This window comes from Schistocerca cancellata, chromosome 3 (assembly GCF_023864275.1).
Source record: "Schistocerca cancellata isolate TAMUIC-IGC-003103 chromosome 3, iqSchCanc2.1, whole genome shotgun sequence".
In the NCBI taxonomy this organism is placed as follows: domain Eukaryota; kingdom Metazoa; phylum Arthropoda; class Insecta; order Orthoptera; family Acrididae; genus Schistocerca; species Schistocerca cancellata.
The window spans coordinates 64,638,932-64,645,244 of record NC_064628.1 but is presented as its reverse complement, the minus strand read 5'-3'; positions in this window follow the sequence as shown (position 1 = coordinate 64,645,244).

The following is a 6,313-nucleotide window of genomic DNA, read 5'->3' as shown; positions in this document are numbered from 1 at the left end:
CTGTGACAGGACTGGAATAGGAAGTGCTGGGTGGGTAGATTGGGCAGGTCTCGCACCTGTGTCTTCCACAGGGATACGGTGATGTTGTGGAGGTTACATGGGCAATGGAACACCACTTTAGGAGGGGTGGGTAGGATCTTGTGTTGGCTGTCCCTTATTTCAGGCCATGAAGATAGAAAATCAAATGTGGTTCAGCTGTTCCATTCTGGGCTGGTATTGGGTGATGAGGGGGGTGCTCCTTTGTAGCTAGCTCTTGGCAGTGATAGTAGGTTTGGGGTTTGTGGGGATATGGCACAGGAGATCTGTTCACAGACCTGTGAAAAAAAGCCAAGTTGTGTACCAGCTTTGCTGTGATCATTGTTCAGCTTTTTATGTTGGTATGACTACCAGTCAGCTGTCTATCAGGATGAGGGGCCACAGCAAAGCAAAGTGGATCACCCCGTTGCACAGCATGCAGCCGAACACAATATGCTTGATTTCAATGACTGCTTCACAACCTGAGCCATCTCGATCCTCCCCTCCACTGCCATCTTTTCTGAACTGCAGATATTGGAGTTATCCTTACAACACGTTATCCCCTCCTGAAATCATCTCAGCCTTTCTGTTCCCTTTCTCTCTGTTCCCTCCCTCCCTCCTCATAGGCTACTGATGCAGCACCAGGTAGCCTTGTCTGCCACCTCTGCCACTCTCCCAGGCAGCACTGTCTCCTCTTCCCTCACCCACATCCTGCTATCCCTCCCCCTTACCCAGTTCTTGTTGAATTGTGAGTTAGAAACTGTAAAAACTGAGTCTTACTGTGATTTAGCACCAAATTATTTTCCACAAGCCACGAACTTATTTCATGAACTACATTATTTGATAATGTTTCAATATTACACACAAGATCCTTCACTACCAAGCTGGTGCCATCAGCAAACAGAAATATTTTTGAATCACCTTTAATACTAGAAGGCATATCATTTATATAAATAAGAAACAGCAGCGGCCCCAGCACCAACCCTTGGGGAATGCCCCACTTAGCAGTGCCCCATTGGGACTGAACATCACTACCACTCTCAATATTGCGGAGAATTACCTTCTGATTTCTGTTCTTAAAGTAAGAGGTGAACCAATTGTAAGCAACTCCCCTTACTCCGTAATGGTCCAACTTCTGCAGTAATATTTTGTGGTCAACACAGTCAAAAGCCTTCGTTAAAGCAAAGAAAACACCTAGCGTTCGCAATCTTTTATTTAATCCGTCCAAAACCTCACAGAGAAAAGAGAATATAGCATTTTCAGTTGTTAAACCATTTCTAATACCAAACTGTACATTTGACAGCAAATTATGTGAATTTAAATGCTCCAGTAACCTTGTATATACAACCTTCTCGATAACTTTAGCAAACACCGATGTAATTGTCAACATTATCCCTGTCTCCCTTTTTATAAAGTGGCTTCACTACTGAGTACTTTAATCGGTCAGGAAACTAACCACTCCTAAAGGAAAAGTTACAGATATGGCTAAGTACTGGGCTAACATACATAGAACAATACTTCAGTATTCTGCTAGATACCCCGTCATATCCATGAGAGTTCTTGGTCTTTAGTAATTTAATTATTAACTCAATCCTACTAGTCTGACAGATCATTGATCTTTTCACTTAGTTTGGTGAAATACATATTTACTTTTTTTTTAATTAGCTATTAGGTCATTCTTTTGTAGACACTGTGTAGTCATAGTCACCATTGTCAGTATTTTCCTTTTCACTTTGTTTATATTAGGACCAGTCATTTTATCATCAGGTCAATGAACTAGGTATATCATTCATGTATATGACGTGTGTTCAAAAATAAACTGAACTTTTGCTGTATCAGATTTATTGCTTATTGTACATTTTAAGCACTGTCCCCTTCAAAATAGTCTCCTCTACAGGCAGTACACAGTTCCCATTGTTTCTTCCAACTTTGAAACGCCTCCTGGAGCACATTTTTTTTGGGATGGCACACAGGTTTTTCATTGCATTGTCCTGTATTTCCTCTGTGGTTTGGAAATGAAGTCCTTTCAATGTGTTTTTCAGTTTGGAAGACAGGAAAAAGTCTGCTGAGGCTAGGTCTGGAGAATAGTGGATGGGGCACAGTGGAAATGTGGTGTTTTGTTAGATAAGCCACAGACTAGGAGTGATGCGTGATCTGGCGCATTGTCATGATGCAACATTCAACTCTGGTTTTTCCCATAATTCGAGCCCCTTGCTGCACACAGCATCCCTCATGCGCACTAGGATTCTCTGGTAGACTTCCTTGTTTACCATCTGACCAGGTGCACAAATTCATGATGGATAATGCCTTTGCAGTCAAAAAGCATGCCCAACATCACCTCGATCTTTGACCGACTCGTGCGTGCTTTTTTTGGACGAAATGACCCTTTGCCCATGCACAGTGATGATTGCATCTTCATTTCAGCATCATAGCCGTACACTCACATCTGATCACCTGTTATGATGTTCTTAAGAAAGTTTTCATTGTCATTAACAGCAGCGAGCAGTTCCTCACACTTTTCAACACGGATCTGTTTCTGATCATCAGTCAACAAACATGGTACGAATTTTGCACTGACATGACGCATCTCAAATTTTTCACTCAAAATTTGATGGCATGATCCTACGCCGGTGTCCACCTCCTCAGCAACTCCCTGAACAGTTAAATGATGATTTCTGTGAATCACAGCATGAATGCTATCCACATGGTCATCATCTGTTGATGTGGAAGGACGTCCAGACTTAGAAGTGTCACAGACCGACATTCTGCCCTGTTGAAAATGTTTAAACCACTCGTAGCACTGCGTGGGGTCATACATTCCTCCCCATATGCTTGGCTAAACATTTGAAATGCCTCTGTGCATATTAATTGCATAAGTGATTGTGCAAGGAAAAGGATGCTGGTAGACCTCCTTAATTCATATAATCTTAAGCAAACCGTATTCTTTCCAACGAGAGTGCAAGGGAACAGTAGAACAACCATAGACAACATTTTTGTTCATTCCTCATTACTAGAAGGGCATTCTGTTAGCAAAAAAGTGAATGGCCTTTCAGATCATGATGCACAAGTTTTAACTCTAAAAGATTTTTGTGCTTCAACACATGTTAAATATAGTTATCAACTTTTTAGGAAAGCTGATCCAGTTGCTGTAGAGACCTTTGTAAACCTTATCAAGGAACAAGAGTGGCAAGATTTTTATAGTGCTGATACAGTAGACGATAAATATAATGCTTTCCTGAAGACTTTTCTCGTGCTCTTTGAAAGTTGCTTTCCTTTAGAATGTTCAAAACAGGGTACTAACACAAACAGGCACCCTGGGTGGCTGACTAGAAGGATAAGAATATCCTGTAGAATAAAGTGGCAATTATATCAAAACGTTAGAAACAGTCAAAATCTAATGCAGCAGCCCATTACAAACAGTATTGTACGGTGCTTAAAAAAGTTATTAGGAAGGCAAAAAGTATGTGGTATGCAGATAGAATAGCCAAGTCTCAGGATAAAATTAAACCATATGGACAGTCGTAAAGGAAGTGGCTGGTCTGCAGAGACAGGTCGAAGTCATGGAATCAGTGCGTAGTGAGAATGTCCGTGTTACTGATAAGTCACATATGTGTACAGTATTTAATAATCACTTTTTGAATATAGCAGTGAACTAAATAGATACCTAGTCTCAACAGGGAATCATATAGCGCTCGTAGAAAAAAGTGTTCCTCCATGATACTGAATTTGTTTGCACCCACAACTGAATTGGGATGCACAGACAGACCAATTGTGCATTAAACTATCGTGAATGATTTGCTTACTACACAAATTAGAAGCCAGTGCCACTAAGGAACAGCTTCAGTCCTCACTATGGAGGTGCTGTTTAAAAGCAAGAGAAACATCAGCCTTTATATTGCTCAACTGGATGGTTTGGTTTAATGATAATGACATCCTCTTGGGTAAAATATTTGGGAGCTAAAATAGTCCTCTCATTCAACATACGGAAATAAAAAGCAGTGACAACAATTACAGGCATTCCGAATAGAGTGTCATGATCGTCACATTTCAAAGAACAAAAAAGATTAATTGAACCTTGCCTCTATATTAAATATTAGTAGTATCATATATAGCGGCATAAAGATGAACGAGCACATGCTGAAAAGTAATGCCTCTAAATTTTTTATGTGAAAACTTTTAAAGCTTTTTATGTAAAACAAACTTTATTAACACTTTACATCTTTATTCTTCATATTTATTTCTCAACATAGTCACACTGGCAATAAACACATTTCTCCCAATGAGAGACCAGTTTGTTGATACCATCACAGTAAAATGTTTGGCTTAGTTGATGGAGCTCCCACCTCAGATCTGCTTGCACTTCTTCGTCACTGTCAAGGTGAAGTCCTTGAAGGTGTTCTTTAAGTTTTGGAAACAGATGAAAATCATGTGGGGCCAAGTCGGGATTGTATGAAGGATGATCAATGACAGTAAACACAAGGTGTTGGATTGTTGTTCATGTTGCAGCACTTGTGTGCGGTCTGACATTGTCATGCTAAAGGAGAGAGTGCCCCATGTGTGGACAACTAGAAACTCGATTATTGCACGAGTCCTTGTTTCTCATGCACCAACATAGTTACGTAGCACTCTGCCAAGTTACTTGCTGTAATTTGGAGCCCCCTAGTGGCAGAAGGTTGCAACTTGAGTCAGCAAAGCAGGGAAGTTGATCGAGTAATATGCATTACACGTAATACCTCAACCAATGTCGAAAATAGGTTAAAAAAAGAGATGAGAGACCTACCATACAAATCCTTTGAGAGTTACATACACAATTATTAACTGGCAGCAGCGTCTATGAAGTAGAAGAATTGTTACTGTTTGGTATCCTAAACCAAACATTTAATTTTTAACGTAAAATATATATGTTATGTCTAATTCTAAATGTAAAATTTTATTACTGTAAACATATCAGTACCCATATCATGAACATGTTCAATGGCAGACTGTGGTGATGTTTAAAAGCAAGAGAAACATCGCTTTTATATTTCCCAAGGACATGAAGCTCAACTGGGTGGTTTGATGGTAATGGCATCCTCCGGGGTAAGTTATTTGGGAGCTAAATAACCTTCCATTTCAATCTCCACATAAGTACTGCTCAGGAGGATTTAGTCATCAGGTAAAACAAACATAGCTTATTTCGGGCTGAAGTGTGGAATGTTAGATCCCTTAACCAGGCAGGTAGTTAGGTAGGTGGGTGGGTGGGTAGGTAGGTAGGTTGGAGAACTTCAGAAGCGAAATGGATCGATTGAAGTTAGATATAGCAGAATGAATGAAGTGTGGACGCAGGAAGAACAGATTAGGTGGTCTGATGAGTACAGAGGTAATGCACGAGTAGGGTGTATAATGAATGTACATGATCTACTATTGTATGAACAACACAGTAAAACACAAACAAAGCCAAGACCCACAACAGAAGTAAAAGCATATATGCCTACTATCTACTCAAATTATGGTGAGATTGAAAGAATATATGAAGAGCTAAAATAAATTACCCACAGGAGATGAAAACTTAATTGTAATTCTAAAGGGGTACTGGAAATCAATTTCAGCAAATGAAATAGAAGGAAAAAAAGATGGAGAATGTGGGTTTTGGGGGGGGGGGGGGGGGGGGGGGGGGGGGGGAATGAAAGAGTAGGTCACCTGGTACAATTCTGCACTGAGCACCATTTAATAATTGCAAAGCGGTTATATATACGTAAATTGCAAGGAGGTTATATATATAAAAGAGCTGTGGAGACACCAGAAGATAGACTACATAATGTAGAGACAGATTTTGAAACCAAATTTTAAACTGAAAAACACATTCAGAGACAGATGTGGACTCTGACCATAATTTACTGGACATTTATTGCAGATTAAAACTGAGGAAATTATAGAAAGGGAACATGTAAACAGATGGGACCTGGATACGTTCAGAGACTGACACTACTGACTGAAGAAGGGGAAAGAAATACAATAAAATTAGAATGAGTCCCTTTGAAAAATGGAACAATGTAGGCTACAGAAGTTCAAACAGCAAAACTGCAAGGCCTATTAGGTATCCATTGATAACTAAAAAAATATTTAACCAGAATATGTTGAAATACCATAAATTGATCAGGAAAAATCGAATACAGAAGTAAATGACAATGAGATGGGACATATCATAATGTGAGAAGAATTTGACAGAATACTGGAAGACTTAAGTTGAAACAAAGCACCTGGAACAGACAACATTCAGTTAGAATTATTGAGGTCCTCAGGAGAAAAAACAATGGCA